The following is a 16,578-nucleotide window of genomic DNA, read 5'->3' as shown; positions in this document are numbered from 1 at the left end:
CTAGCAGGTGCCTGAAATCCATCAAGTCTGGAAGACTGGGGTTTAGATGGCAATGTTTGATCCAAAACCCAGTGTTCTATTGGACACATGTTTGACCAAGCAGAGTGTACGAAAATCCCATGAAGAATGGGTGGAGGACAGAAGGAGACCCTGAGGACAGCACGGCTGATGGGCCTGAGGGCTAAAGACATCAGAAGGATAGACAAGCACAAACAAGCCAGCTGTGGGTCCCCAGGAGTTTGTCTGAAAGTTCCTATGCAATTCTACCTCTTGCAGAAGATTCCCCTCATCTCCAGCCCCTCTCCCTCGATCTCTCTCTAGTAGTGATTCAATGAATCAGCTAGATTTGCTGTCAGATCCCCAGACAGAATAAGGGTCAGATGGGCTCTGAGAGGGAAACAAGGAAGGGGAGCCTGAGTTGCCTTGCTAGAGAACTTCTGGAATATTCCATTACTCTTGGCAAAAAAATATATAGACTTTCTCCAGAAGAGGCCAACTTTGTGGTCTAGTTGTAAGTACCCTTTTGATCAATCCTTCTAACAATATGCCAGGTCCACAATATGATTTTCACAAAGCACAAAGAGTTCTAAAATGTTAAAGCAAGAAAATACTTAGGGATCATTTGGTCTAGAGGTTTTTGAACTTTTTCTCTTTTTAAAGCAGTGCAACCTTTTCTTCAAAAGAGATCAAACCAAGAAGTCCAACATAAAGTCATTTATAAATGGAACAGCTCTGGCTATCCCCAGCGGCTCTTCTGAAGCATCCCGGTAGAGAGGTGAACTGATTTTGTCAAAGTCATCTAGGCTGGGGAGGGATTCAGCAGACCCCAGAGTCAACTGGCCTCTCATACTCAGTCCAATACTCTGTTCATTGCACCATGTCATGCATATTGAATGCTGATCTGACAACCCACAAAGCTAAGATACGGAACTTCTGGCCTGAAGATGTAAATGTGGTGCTGGTATTGTAAAGTTATGGGATAGCTAGTTAATAAACATATTTTTTTTATTGTTATATTCCGAGGAGCAAAGATGAAACCTGGGTAGCTGAGGTTTCTTGCAGACCTGATTCTGGGGACATTGAAAGGACAAGGAGTTCACTGTGCTGGGTGGAAATTCTGCTGCTTAAGTCCTTTAATGTGATACTGATTCTCTATTTTGTTGCACTTATATCTTTATTTTTAAAATTCATGGTACATATGCAGAAGTTTGTACAATATCTACATACAGTTTAATAATAAAAATATGAACATCTTGGATCTCTCCCCAACCCTGCTTAAGAATGAGAATATTTGTGCTCACTTCAGTAGCATATATACTAAAATTGAAACAATACAGAAAAGATTAGCATGGCCCCTGCACAAGGATGATATGCAAATTCATAAATCGTTCCATAGTTTTTTACTACTGTATTTGTTACCAAAAGTGGTTCTACATATGCTACTGAAAAAAAAATCTGGAAATTCCTAATGTCCTGAGTATTAATAATAAAGTTTAAAAATGCTTTTATATTTATATATACAGAAAGAATGAGGATATTTCCAATACTGTTGAGTCTCTCATATGTGGCCTGCTCCTATTCAATCTCCCTGTCTCTCAGTCACCAGTCTGAGTCTTGTGTATTTGCCTGCTTTTCACTCTAGTTTTACTACCATATATGCATCTCTAAGGGGCTTCCCAGGTGGTGTTAGAAATAAAGAACCTGCCTGCCAATGCAGGAGATATAAGAGATGAGGGTTTGATCCCTGGATCAGGTCTTCCTGACCTGGAGGAGGGCATGGCAACTCACTCCAATATTCTTGCCTGGAGAATCCCATGGACAGAGGAGCCTGGTGGGCTGCAGTTCATAGGGTCAAAAAGGGTTGAACACGACTGAAGAGACTTTGCACGCATGCCCAGTATGCGTCGCTAACCAATGTATTATCTATTTTTGTCTGTGTTTAACATTATAGAAATGGAATCATTTCTCATCTTTTTTCTTTTGCCCAGCTTCATGCTATAGAACATTTCTCTTATTGCAGAAAGCCGTGTCTGTTATCTCTAGATATTTATCCCTGAAGTTGAGTAGAGATTAAACCAGGATGTTAGTTTTTAGTATTTAGTGTTGTGTAGTGTTTTACCATCTGAATAACTACCATGGATTTATTCATATTACAGTTGCTGGATATTTGGTATATTTCTAAATTTTGCGTCTATAAAATGCTTCTGTGAATATTTACCTTTTCTCTTCTGTAATTGCTGCTCTAGGATATACACTCAGAAATTGACATGGTGGGTGAAGGGTGGAAACATTTTAAAATGTTACCAGGTGAGAACTAACAACTTCACTCTCTTCTCCCTCCCCCCCTTTCTTCTTTCCTTCTTTTCTTCCCCTTCCTCTTCTCTTCTCTCCTTTTCTTATCATTGGACCTTAGGTGTTTAAATTGGATTAAACACAATTTTTGGCTCATGACACACTCTCATCATTGGACCATACAAATTCTTCTCTTTATCTACATATTCATCCATTCATCTATCTAATCATCCATTCATCTATTTGCCTATTAAAAACATACCATCTTGGATAAGGAAATGGCAACCCACTCCAGTATTCTTGCCAGGAGAATTTCATGGACAGAGGAGTCTGGTGGGCTTCAGTCCATGGGGTCACAAAGAGTCAGACATGACTGAGCATTTGAGTATTAGAAAATAAGAAAGTCTAGCTGATTCATTTTGGTGTGTAATAGAAACCAATACAACATTGTAAACCAACTATACTCCTATAAAAATTAATTTTAAAAAGAAGTGGAAAAAAATAAGATAACAAAGGAATATGTATACTATGATTCAGTTTAAAAAAATAAAATATGTGTGAGTAGATACATACACAAAGAAAAAAAAACAGTTATGCACATATAAAGGAAAAAAGCTTACTTTCACATGGAAGTGAAATAATGTGTGATTTTTTTCCCTTTGTGCATATCCATAGTTTTCTAAACTGTCTTTTCTTCTACTTTCTACCTTAACTTTTGTAATTAAAAAGTAATAAATGTTGATGCTTGAAGGAAAAAAACAAACAAAAAAATACCATCTGACCAATAGGCAGATGTTTACCAATTACTTAGCAATTATTTGTGTCCTCTTCTCTTAACCTATTCTTTTGCCTCCCCTGCAGAGGTAGCCACTATATTGAATTTTGAGCTGTAATATATATATATATATACATATATATTTTACTTTTTAGGAAAAGTTATTTTTGGATACCCATACACCATGATACAGTACCAATCATGGTATAGAAAATTACCCCAAATGCTAGTATCTTAAAACAACAATTATCATTTATTATCTCAGAATTACTGTGGGTCAGGAATTCAGAAAGGGCACATCTGGATGGCTTGTCTCTGCTCCATGAAGTTTTCTGTGATCTCAGCTGGAAGACTCAAATCCCAAGGGGGCTGGAATCATCTGAAGGCTTGACGGGGACTACAGGACCCACTGCTAAGGCCAGCCATGGTTGGACTGATAAGATGCTTCCTCTCCATGTGGGTCTCTCTACATGCTGTCTTCTCTCAGGGCTGCTGTGTATCCCCATGACATGACATCTTGCTTTAGTGAGCATATCAACCATTGTTTCTTCTAGCCTAGATGCCATCTCAAAGAATAACATGATGAAAATCATAACATTTCTCCATTTTCGTATTCAAAATAGATAAGGATCTTGAATTTGTAGAGAAGTAATCTATAAACTATTCAAGTGGAATAACAGACTCTGGGTTATCAGTTACAAGCTAGGGCATGTGAGTCAATGAAGACACTGGTTGCAAAAAGCCAACATGTTCTGACTGTCATTTAAGGGTGTTGGAAACTAAATAGCATCATGGAAGAGAAAGATGGTTTCATCCCAGCAGATGTGCTGCTTTTGAGCCCAGGCACTGTGCCATGGGAAAGAGTGGATGCCTCCAGAGGAAACTGGTTATGGGGAGATAGATAAGATATAAGCATGAATATGATGAGTGAATATGAATATATGTGGGAGAGATGAAATAGGGTAGGGAGACGCAGGAGCTGATTTTATGAAAACAGAATGAAAAAGTGGTTAGTATTATTCAGCTCAGAAAGGTAAAGTCTGAGAGGATTCAATAATAAAGAGGACGCAGATGTCCTGAATTTCTAAAGAAGTTGTCTTTGAGAGGTTGTTGCTGTTGTTCAATCACCTAGTCGTGTCTGACTCTTTGTGACACCATGGACTGCAGCATGCCAGGCTTCCCTCTCCCTCACCATCTCCTGAAGTTTGCTCAAGTTCATGTCCATTGTATTGGTGATGCCATCCAACCATCTCATCCTCTGTCACACTCTTCTCCTTCTGCCCTCAATCTTTCCCGGCATCAGGGACTTTTCCAATGAGTCGGCTGTTCGCATCAGGTGACCAAAATACTGGAGCTTCAGTTTTAGCATCAGCTGTTCCAATGAGTATTCAGGGTTGATTTCCTTTAAGATTGACTGCTTTGATCTCCTTGCTGTCCAAGGCACTCTCAGGAGTCTTCTCCAGCACCACAGTTTGAAGTTATCAATTCTTTGGCATTCTTCCTTCTTTACCATCCAGCTCTCACACCTGTACATGACTACTGGAAAAACCAAAGCTTTGACTAGATGGACCTTTGTCAGCAAAGTGATGTCTCTGCTTTTTAATACACTTTCTAGGTTGGTCATAGCTTTCCTGCCAAGAAGCAATCATCTTCTGATCTTATGGTTACAGTCACCATCCACAGCAATTTTAGAGCCCAAGAAGAGGAAATCTGTCGCTACTTCCACCTTTTCCCCTTCTATTTGCCAGATCTTAGTTTTTTTAATATTTAGTTTTTTCACTCCTTTATCCTCATCGAGAGGTTCTTTAGTTCCTCTTCACTTTCTGCCATTAGGGTGGTATCATTTCCGTATTTGAGGTTGTTGTTTCTCCCTCCTATCTTGATTCCAGCTTGTAACTCATCCAGCCCAACATTTCTCATGCCGTGCTCAGCGGATAGGTTAAATAAACAGGGTGACAGCAGATAGCCCTGTCGTAATCCTTTCTCAATCATGAACCAGTCGGTTGTTCCACAGAGGATTGCTAACTGTTGCTTCTTGAGCTGCATACAGGTTTCTCAGGAGACAGGTATGATGGCCTGGAATTCCCATCTTTTTAAGAGCTTTCCACTGTTCGTTATGATCCCCACAGTCTAAGGCTTTAGCGTAGTTGATGAAACGGAGGTAGATGTTTTTCTGGAATTCTCTTGCTTTCTCTATGATTCAGTGAATGCTGGCAATTTGCTCTCTGGTTCCTCTGCCTTTTTTAAACCCAGCTTGGATGCTGGAAATTTCTTGGTTCACATAATCCTGAAGCCTAGCATGTAAGATTTTAAGCATGACCTTGCTAGCACAGGAGATGAGTGCAATTGTCCGATGGTTTGAACATTCTTTAGTACCGCCCTTCTTGGGAACTGGGATGAAGATTGACCTTTTCCAGTCCTGTGGCCACTGCTGGGTCTTCCAGATTTGCTGACATATTGAGTGCAACACTTTGATCATCTTTTAGGGTTTTGAATATCTCTAGTAGAATTCTATCATCTCCACCTCCACTTATTGACAGCAGTGCTTCCTAAGGCTCAACTTACTTGACTTCACACTCCAGAATGTCTGGCTCTGGGTGACTGACCACACCATTGTAGTTATCTGGTTCATTAAGATCTTTTTTTGTACAGCTCTTCCATGTATTCTTTCCATCTCTTTATCTTTGAAAAGTAAGCTTTGCATAATATAAGAAAGTCCCACTTCATATAGGGGATAATGCACTTTTGTTTCTTACTACTGTAGAATTGAGGCAGTCTCCAAAAATATAAATCTAGAAGGGTTGCATGTTTATGGTTGATAGAACTGACTGTGGAAGGAAGAGCTTTGGTTTTTGTGTTTATTTTGGGTTCTGATCTGACTTTTTGAGTTCATGACCAAGAGGACAACTCTGACTTCCATAAGATGCTTTTGGGGGTCTCTGTCATAGCTAGTATCCTGAATCGGAAGAGCAGCTTTTCTGTTTTTATAGAAGAATGCATACATGTATCAAGCATCTTCTGATCTCCCAGGAGAGAGATCCACAGGAGTGTAGGAGGATCCACAGATGTTGCTTGCTCTTTGGATTAGTGATGTGAGGGCTAGTGCTTTGATAGCAGTTGGTAGTTCATACTTTTTTTTTTTTTAAAGTGGACTGAAGGGAGCTAAACCCCAGTGGTTGGCAGGGGTAACAGGGACTGCTATGGGCTCATGAATTACTGCCAATATCCAGTGACACTGGCCAGCAAGTTTGAATTCTGTATGGGTGGAATAAGCCTTGGGACAGAGTAAGAAGGAAAAACCTAATGAATTCTGTTAAAGAAGCCTTACTTGGACCCTAGTTCAGTTGTTCCATAAAGAAACCCATATGGCAATGGACAAAGATGAGATTTTTTCATGTTTTTAACAGGTTTCATCCAGAAAAATCCAAGATCTATTTAATCTTGGGTTTCTAGCTTCTTTCATTTAGCCATCTGAATCAAGGATATGGGTACATCCCAATCCAACAACCACATTTCCCTGAATTATTTTATAAATGATAGAAATATCTGGAACTTTAATGCCATAGGATCATGTGAATAGAGATGAATTGGTGTTTAAATGGATCTCCAAGCCTCAGGAGGACAGGTACAGTGTCTGTCTAGCTCATCATCATGTTCTGTTACCTCTCTTACTGGCATATAATAGATACACAAAATAATTGGATTAATAATTAATAAGTAAAGTAAGGATGACTTGGGCTTCCCTGGTGGCTCAGTGGTAAAGAATCCTCTTGCTAATGCAGGAGACGTGGGTTCAATCCCTGGGTTGGGAAGATCCCCTGGAGAAGGAAATGGCAACCCACTCCAGTATTCTTACCTGGAGAATCCCATGGACAGAGGAGCCTGGCTGACTACAGTCCACAGGGTCACAAAGAGTCAGATATGACTGAGTGACTAAACAACAAAGATGACTTGGGGTTTTCTTTCTATTTATTTATAGTTATGTGTATTAAGTAGAGCTACTGGGCTTTTAGATCTTAATTTGTCCCATCTAATAGTTATTTAACTCTGAGATATTTTCAGCATGGTTAAGTTTGTTCCTAAAAAAATGAAAATAAAGATCTAACTAGGTAATTTCACTGGAAATGAGCAATGGGGGAGATTGAATTGGATTCTTAATTGGTGGCTCTAAGAAAATTCATGCTTGAATTCTTCTGGGGTGAGAGAGTATCACCCTTCAGATCTTAAGAGTTCTTAAAAGGGAGGTGTAGTATTTCAGAAACAACCCTTTCAAGCCATAATGCCTTTCATCAAAGGCTTTTAAAGCACTTTGTCTTTAACAGGGCCCACGTCTACCTCCTGCTCAGCTCACACACATGCCTCCCTTTGAGGTCAGTAGAGGCTAAAAGTACTGAGAAAACAAGCCAGTGTAGGTAGTGGAGGCTGCAACCTCGTCATATTTCAGTCTCGAATGTGAGTGTGTACACCTGAGACTTCAAAGAAGTCTATATAGGCCAGAATGAAATCAAGCATGAAGTCCAAAGAAAACCAGCTGTCAGATGAGGGGAATTTAGGTCTCAGCATTAGAACTCTTGCAGAATGGAATATTTGCCATGGAAGGTAGTGAGTTCTTCATCATGGGAGATATTCAAGCTGAGGTTGACAGACCTCTTGATTGGCAATGAAATGGTGGAGGGGGTGAGCGGGACCTACACTCTAGATGGAAGAACCAGCTTCATGGTCTTTGAGAACCCTCATTCCTTCATGTCTAAGAGTCTGAAATTAAGTCTGCCTCTTCTTCCTGGAACAGGCCATCATTAAATCTACGATTTACTGGGACCCTCATCTACCCACATTCCCCACTCCATCCCATTACTTAAGTTTAGTGAGATAGAGGCAACTGACTCCACCTCAAATAACTGTCTATTTGGCATCAGAAATGAATTAAAAATGGAACTCCCATTGACTAGGGTGCATTCATCACTGATATTCCAAATGAAGACTCTGAGCCTGGAGGGAATCTGAATCACCAATGATTTGGTTGGGTTTCCTATTCTAGGCTTGTCAAGGCAGAATGTGGCTCTGGTAGATTTTATCATGGCTAATCAAGTCATTAATTGTCTGTGTTGAGTTTTCACGGGAATGTGTGTCTGAGTGTGATTGCTTTGGGGAAATTATTGTGTTTGCTTAGTCTGGTGCGTGGTTCTCAAACCTCCGTGTGCATCAGAATTACCTCCGGGCTTGTTGAAAAGACAGACTGCAGAGCCCCACCCTCAGGTTTTCTGATTCAATAGGTCTGGAATGTGGCCAAAGAAGTTGCCTTTTTAGCAATTTTTCAGCTGTTTTAGTTTTCTAATGCCGCTGTAACAAATTATCACAAATTCAGGGGCTTAAAACAACACTAATGTGTTATCTCAACGTTCTGGAGATCAGAAGTCCAAAATGGGTCTCACTGGGAGAAAATCAACAAGGTATTGGCAGGGTTGTGTGGCGGCTCCGGGGAGAATCCGTTTCCTTGTACTTTTCAGCTTCTGGATGCTGCCTGGCATTCCTTCCCTCCCCATGGCCCCCTTCCATTTTCAAAGCCAGCAACTGAATTGAGTTTTTCTCACAATGTTCTTTCTGGTTCTTCCCTTGTATAAGGATCCTTGTGATGGCATTGGACTCACTTCGGTGATCTTATTTAATTTTTTCTTAATATATATATATTTTTTATTGAGGTATGTAGTTAACTTCCTTCCTCTGTGGGAAGGGGCTTCCCTTGTGGCTCAGCTGGTAAAGAATCCACCTGTGAGGCAGGAGACCTGGGTTCGATCCCTGGGTTGGGAAGATCCCCTGGAGAAAGGAAAGGCTACCCTCTCCAGTATTCTTGCCTGGAGAATTTTATTGACTGAATAGTCTATGGGGTCATAAAGAGTCTGACACAACTGAACAACTTTTAATTTCATAGTTAACTTATAATGTTTCAGGTACACAGCAAGGTGATTCACTCGTCTGTATACACATATGTTATCTTTGAAATTATTTTCAATTATAGGTTATTAGAAGATATTGATTATAGTTCCCTGTGCTATACAGTAAACCTTTATTGCTTATTGAATATCTATTTTTTTAAAATTAGAACTCTAGCATTCTATTCATACTAAGTAAGCAAGTGGGTGATCTTTTTTTTCTGTTTTTCTTTTTAAAAATTTTATTTTTTTAATTGAAGAATAATTACTTTACAAAATTTTGTTGGTTTCTGCCAAACATCAACATGAATCAGCCATGGGTATACATATGTCCTCTCCTGCATGAACCTCACTCCCATCTCCCCCCGCATCAAACCCCTCCAGGTTGTTACAGAGCCCCTGTTTGAGTTCCCAGAGTCAGGTAAGATGTATGGAGAGAGTAATGTGGAAACTTGCATTACCATGTGTTGATAGCCAATGGGTAATCTTATTTTAAAGCCAGCTGATTCGCAGCCTTAATCTCATCTCCAAATGTAATTTTTCCTACCTGTGAAAGTGGTATGTTCACAGGTCCCAAGGATAAGGACAGGGACATCTCTGAGGGCCATGAAGTGACTGAGTACGCATGCATGCATTCTGCCAGTTCCATGACAGGTGCTGTTGGTGCTGCTGGCTGAGGTCCATGTTTTGAGAACCTTTGGTTTAGTGACTCAGGGACTGATCAAAGGCTGCAGAGTTATAGGTTGGGGATGGCTTGTCACTAAAACTGGGCAGGAACACGCAGGTCTTATGGAGAACTACCATTCTGTGTGGTTTAAGATTTTTCTAAAAAATATTTCTGTTTATTTTTTGGCTGTGTTGGGTCTTAGTTGCCGCACGCAGGATCTTCACTGTGTCTTGTGGGATCTCTAGTTGAAGTGCATGGACTCTCTAGTTGTGGCACGTGGGCTCAGTACTGTGGTGCGTGGGCTTAATTGTTTTGTAGCATGTGGGATCTTGGTTCGCTGACCAGGGATTGAACCCACATTATTACAAGGTGTAATCCACCCTGTATTACAAGGTGGATTCTTAACCACCACACCACCAGGGAAATCCCTGTTTTAAAATTTCATCACACTTTTATGCAAAATACTACTGTGTAAGATATTAATCCCAAGATCCCTGTGGACATCCAAAGAGGAGGCCTGTTTCACAGGACTCCCACATTCTGCTGGGTTCCCATTAGTCTATTTCACCTCTTGGACCTGTGTCATCTTTGCTGCTGCCATATTCATTACATCACAATGTTCCCCCCCTTTTTTTTTACCTGTCGAGACCCTGCTCCTTTTTAAGTCTCTGGAGCATCCTCGGCTATGATGTCTTTCCTAATTGCTCTAGCTCAATGTTATCTTGCTAGTTGACTAGATGCCCTCACATATGAAATCATTTGTTCCCCTAACAGCGCTGTGAAGTAGGTAGTTTTCTTATTTTCCTATTTCACAGCTGGCTAGAACAGGCAGCAGCAAGTTTTAGTAAGCTGCTCAAGTTCATTCAGCACTGGCAGGCCTGGGAAACTCAGTTTCCGCGATGGACTAAATGTTTGGTTCCCTCAACTTCATATGTTGAAGCCCAATCCCTCACGTGATGATGTTTGGAGATGGGGTCTTGGAAGGTGATTAGGTCATGAGGGTGGAGTCCTCACGAATGGGATTAGTGTCCTTTAGAAGGGTTCCTAGAGAGCTCTGGCCATTCTGCCACAGAGGACACAGCAAGAAGATGGTGCTCGATGAACCAGGATGCAGTTTCTCACCAAACATCAAGTCAGCAGATGCTGTGATCTTGGACTTCCTTGCCTCCAGAACTGAGAAATAAGTGTCTGTTGTTTGAGCTGCCCAGTTTATGTTATTTCTGTTACAACAGCCCCAACAGACTAAGAACATCCCTCAAGCTGTGACTCAGGATCTGAGTTTATCCAGCACTGGGAAAGATGGGTCTTTTTGAGGAATTCATATCTAGTGAATTCCAGGTTGACTGACCAAACCTTAGCCTCAAGTGAGCCAGATATCCTCAGAGTCTGTGACTTCCTCTTTAAGCTCCTTCCTTGTCAGTCTGTGTCAAAGGAAAATTCTCTCTTGTTATGCTACTCTTTATTGGGTAGCAGGGTTTTTTTGTTTTTTTTTTCCCTGCTCTTGTAAATGGCTGTAGATTTCCTTGCATGTGAATTTAACTTGTCAAATAGAAATACTGTCATTATAATTATGTACAACTGAGATGAGATGCTGTCATTCAGAGCTTTATTCCTAGAGTCTCAAAGAAAGACTGTAGTAATGATGACTATCCCAGATTTGGAGAAAGATTTATTACAATCAAACACTAGCAGCAATGTGTTTTCTGCAATCTGTAAACCTTGTGTACCATGACACAGATGGTCATTATTTTTTTCTTTCACTTAGAAAAGATCTTGCTCATCAGGCCCACGATTCTGATCTGGGTGAAAGGTTATAAGATTAGACTAGCTTCTTGGGACAAGAGAGGGAAGAGGAGGGCCAAAGACCTATAAAAAGTTATAGCCCCAGGGTAGTAATTTTGTGAAACACTTGGATGAGTAGATGGTGATTCAGCACCAGTCTTTTTTTTTTTTTTTTTCAAATATATATTTTATCTTTGAGTGGGTAAGTAGAATTAAAACACAAACAAAACAATGGATGGACATGGAATTAAGACAGTCTGATACCTCCTCTGGCCTTTCTCACTTCTGGTCTTTCATAGAAAGGATCCCACTGCATTCATGTCCTTGAGGATGTGAATGAATAGGCTGAGATCGATAAACGTTTTTCTGCTGGTTGGGAAAGCTTGTTGGGTCAGTTCCCCTGAGTGGTCATGAGACAGTGCCCTGCCCAGCAGGTGTGTCCCTGAAGTGCATCTGTCATCAAAAAGGGAATTCCTCCTCATTGCAAATGAGATGTGATTGCTTGTCAGGTGAGTGAGTGCCGGTGAGCCCTGGGTCCCTGCCAAGCTTGTGCGGGTTTGGCTCTTGGAAGCATTCTGAGATGTAAGGAAACATTCCCTTGTAAACCCAGGGAGTAAAATTCACTGTAATCTGATTAGTACTGTGATGAAAGATTCAGTCACTTCTAGGTTATGCCTTGAACATTCAGGAGAAGTGTTAAATTAATTGACTAAAATATGAAAATTCAATAGAAATTTTTAATGTTCTTCACTATATCCTAAAGCACTGCCAGAACATGAAATTAATATGGTAAATTTCCTTCTGAGTAATAGCCAGTGAGTATCCACAAAACCAACATACAGACTTCTTAATTTTTGACTGGTTACCAAATCAAGGTATTTCTAGAAGAGAACTAGTTTCAAGATGAGTAGATAACAGGGACTTTAGGAGATGCCATGATGATGGTGGTGATAAAAAAAAAATATAGTAATTATTGTTTTTGGAGTGTTCTTTACACGTATGACTACATTTAATCCTTGAACAACCCAATGAGGCAGGTGCTATAGATTCATTTTCCAGATGAGGAGATTGAGGCTTACAAACTTTACACACTTGCCCAAGGTACACAGCTAGTGAGTTTCAGAATTGAAATTCAAGTCAATCATTCTGACTCTAGAAACTGTATTTACTGTCTCCTCATATTACCAGAAATAAGTTAATTCTTTCTCTCTCTTCCTGCAGACTTCATTCTTTTTCATTTTGTTAATTTTCTTTATATTACATGATTTCCCAAGCATTTAATAAACACTTTTTATGTGCTAGGCATGATGTTAAGAGGCAAAGATTCAAAGAGGAGTGAGGCTCAGACACTGCCTGCAAGAAACTTGCAGGGAATCTTGCCTTCTTTACTGCCCCTGTCTCTTCTTCCTCACCTTCCTCTTTCTCCTTCATCCTCCTCCTCACTGCCAGGCATAGCAGATGACTGAGGCTATTCTACAAGACTTAAGAATTTTTCCTCTGAGTGAACTTTAACTGCTGAAGGTAGAAAAAGTTAGAAGGCAACTATCTCCTTGCCAGGGGAATTCTGACAGGACAAAGACAGATCTGAAGGGAAATGGTGCTAAAAATACCACCAAGATGTGAAGGACAGACTGATAGCCAGAGTCTTCAAAATGAGACAGTGTGAAGCTGGAGAAGGTGAAAATAACATTTGGTCCATGATCACTCCCAGAGTGATAATGATCTGCTTGTATGTGTCTACAGAGTCTGTGCACACAGGAAATGAGATGGTTGGGCAGAGTTCTTCAGATTAATCTGCCAGAAAGATTAAGAAGGGCAGGGAGGGGAGGAAATGATTGATTATAATCCCTAAATAGATCTCTCTCTCTCTTTTTAGACCTTACATGCCATTTTATACTCTGGGCCAGCTCATAAAAAATCATAAAAATAGTTCTTATTTGAACTGTTTTTGGATACTTCCTTTGCTTTTAAAAGGCATGCTTCCCAGGGATCTAGAGAAACCCCTATGAAATCATATGGGCACCAATGGCAGAACACAGTTTTTTTCTCCTGATGTTTTATTCCATTTATCTCAAATGATCAGAATTTAATGAGATTTGAGTTCATGACTTTATTCCCGAGATATACTGCCAGATTAAATGAGAGCATACATGTAAAAGCACTTTCTAAAGGATTAAAAATGGTCATGAAATCACTTTATAATACCAACCCCCAAAGCCTTTTACCCTTTCTGCTGAGATATTTTTTTTACAACAGTCTACTCTGAGATTGTATTTGTTATTAGAAGCTTTGCAAAGGCCTCTAAAATGAGTGTTAAAATGAGACTTCTGCACTTGTAGGTTCCTGCTTTTTTGGATTGCCGTGAAGCACTGTGCTCCCGGCCATTCTTCCAATGAGAGATCTCCTGAGAATGTGGAGGTTTCTCAGTGGGCCTTGCTCCACTGGGGAGGCTGCAGTTCTGGATGCTGTGTTTATTACTCAGTGTTCTCCAGAGAAGAAAATTGATAGGATACACGTGTGTCCTATTGATATATATTTGTGTGTGTATATGAGAGAGATTTATTAATGTATTGATTTACTTATTTATTAATCATGAGATTGCAATGGCTCACATAGGGAGGCCTCCATAGGGAGGCCAGCAGGCTAGAAACTCAGGCAGAATTTCCATATTATAGTCTGGAGTCAGAATTTCTTCTTCAGGAAAATGGTCTTTTCTCTTGAGTCCTTCAACTGATTGGATGAGGCTCACCCACATTATAGAGGGCAATCTGCTTTACATAAAGTCTACTGATTGTAAACGTTAATCAGATTTTACAAGTACCTCCGTAGCAATATCTAGGTTAGTTAGTGTTTGACCAAACAGTTGGGCACTATAGCTTAGTCAAGTTGACATATCAAATTAGCCATCACAGATGTCCAGGCAGAGCCCAGGGGTATTTGGGGATCATGTTCAGAGTAGAGGGATGACAGGACTTGTCTTAAGACTAAGGTCAAACTCATGTTGTATGGTTGTGACGTCTGTGCTAAATAATACAGACCGTGTTTCATGGAGGATGAACGTAGGCCATCCACAGGGCCTGGCCTGAAAGTGAGGGAAATGAAGGGTGCCAGATGGCAGCATAGATTCATGGACCCAAATCATAGAATGTTAAGGTGAGGGTTTTCAGAGACAAAAACCTCTGGGGAGCCCCTTTGGCATCTTTGTCTAAGTTAGAAAAAGGCTCTCCCTACTTCTGAGTGGGTGTAGCCCCTGGCCAGGAGGCATGGTGAGCTCTGAAAGTCACGCCCTGCCAGGCACCTTAGCCAGGCGTCCTTGTGTTGTGGACAACCCTGCCAACCATAGGTATTGGTTTTGTTCATCATTTTATAGGTGAAAAACTGACTCCAGATATTGATGATGTTGCCAAAGGATGTGCCCAGGATAATCTTGAATTTAGAATAATAGATACTGAAACTAGAGTTTTGAGCAGCCCAGTGACATGTACCTTATTCTTTGGGAGAGCAAGCCAGAGGAGGTGTGGACAAGAAAGAGCCCTCCTCCTCAAAAGTCTGGTCACCCTATGTACCAACTTACCAATTCCAGAGTTACTTAATTTATTATAAACTAAAAATGCCCTCTGAGAGTATTGCCTCATTTACATATTATCATTGAATGACTTCACCCAGGTGATAATAGTGGTAATTCTTTATATCTAAAAAAATACCTAATGGTTTTCAAATACACACACTATTTTATTCCCAAGATCACAAGGATTTCCTGGCTATTAAAGACTTTATTGAGGAAATTTATAGCCAATGACTCTAAGGAGCCTTAAAAATATTTTTCTAAGCATACTTTCTATTCAAGTATAACACATATACATTAAAGTACACAAACTGTTTAAGTGTAGAGCTCAATGAATTTTTACAAACTGAATACAACTATGTAACTCCCACCCAGATCAAGAAATAGAAATCAGCAGAGCCTAAGAATCCCCTTTCTCTAACAATGTTGATGCTGAACTTTTCCTAGAGACATGCTGTACAAAGAGAACATGAGGAAAAATCCTAGTCAGATCTGTGCATCAGGCTGGGGTTAGATTCATCTGTGCTCAGCAAATTAAGGATGAGGAATGAGAAAGATACTAATAAATTCCTGGCTTTAATTGCTTTTAAAGCTTTTCTAAACCTTAACAATGTTTATTTCTTTTGACCCAGTGAGTTTGATTCTTGGAATCTATCAGATTCAGAGAGACTTCCATACAAGTTGAGAAATTGGAAAATTGGATTCAATCTAAGCATTAGCAATAAAGGCTCAGTGAAATAAATTTTTCATTGACTGGTAAATGAACTATTATGCAATGATTAAGCATACTGGAATCTTTGATTAAATGCTCATGACACGGTGAGAAGTAAAAAAGGCAAGATACAGGAATTGTATGTGTATTAGATAATAGTCTCAAATTTTGGTAAAAATGTCTAAACAATTGGAAAAAAAATACATGAATATATAAACAAAGGTGATCTCTAGGTGTGAAACTGTAGCCAATTTTAATTTCATGCATTTTGTTTTCTATACATTTTTATAAATTAAATATTTCTAAATGAGTATGTTACTTTAGTAACAAAATATTTAGAAATTTTTTACAAAACCATTTGTCTTTTTATAAAACCATTTGTCTACTTATTAAATAACTTTTTGTTAAAAATAAATAAGAGGCTGAAAAACATGCTTACTTTCTTATCAGGAAAAGACACAATAATTCCTTTTCCCACATTCTACAAACTTGACCTATTCTTATGGCCTCACTGAAATTACATGTCCAGCTCTTTCTAATATGATACAAACCTGAGACTATAAATGACATGGAGCCAAACCAATGGCAGGCATTCTTAATATTTTTGTCATTCTTGAAACACATTTATAACCATTAAGAAAACATATTCTTATCTACAGTATGGGTTTCAAAGACTGTGGGGTTTTTTTTTCTAATTCTTCAAAAATTGATCATCTATACAGCACATGCTTGGCAATTCTCAATCAAAATATCCTGTCCCCTAAATATTTCTATTAAGTAGGAGAAAGGGTTTAATTTTTTTTCCTTTGCACTTGAAACCCCAAACCCAATATATAATTAGTCTGTGCAAAGGCG

At 39.6% G+C, this 16,578-nt stretch overlaps 1 non-coding gene across 1 annotated transcript; it reads left to right on the top strand.

Annotated features, from left to right (window-relative positions):
• Positions 1-1,293: 1,293 nt before the first annotated feature.
• LOC138984262 (U6 spliceosomal RNA) lies at positions 1,294-1,400 on the top strand. The gene has a single exon (XR_011461523.1). It is a non-coding gene; the product is annotated as a U6 spliceosomal RNA (small nuclear RNA).
• Positions 1,401-16,578: the final 15,178 nt, after the last annotated feature.

This window comes from Bos mutus, chromosome 20 (genome assembly GCF_027580195.1).
Source record: "Bos mutus isolate GX-2022 chromosome 20, NWIPB_WYAK_1.1, whole genome shotgun sequence".
NCBI classification, from domain to species: Eukaryota; Metazoa; Chordata; class Mammalia; order Artiodactyla; family Bovidae; genus Bos; species Bos mutus.
The sequence above is the reverse complement of the archived record's forward strand: the minus strand, read 5'-3'. Positions and strand labels throughout refer to the sequence as shown.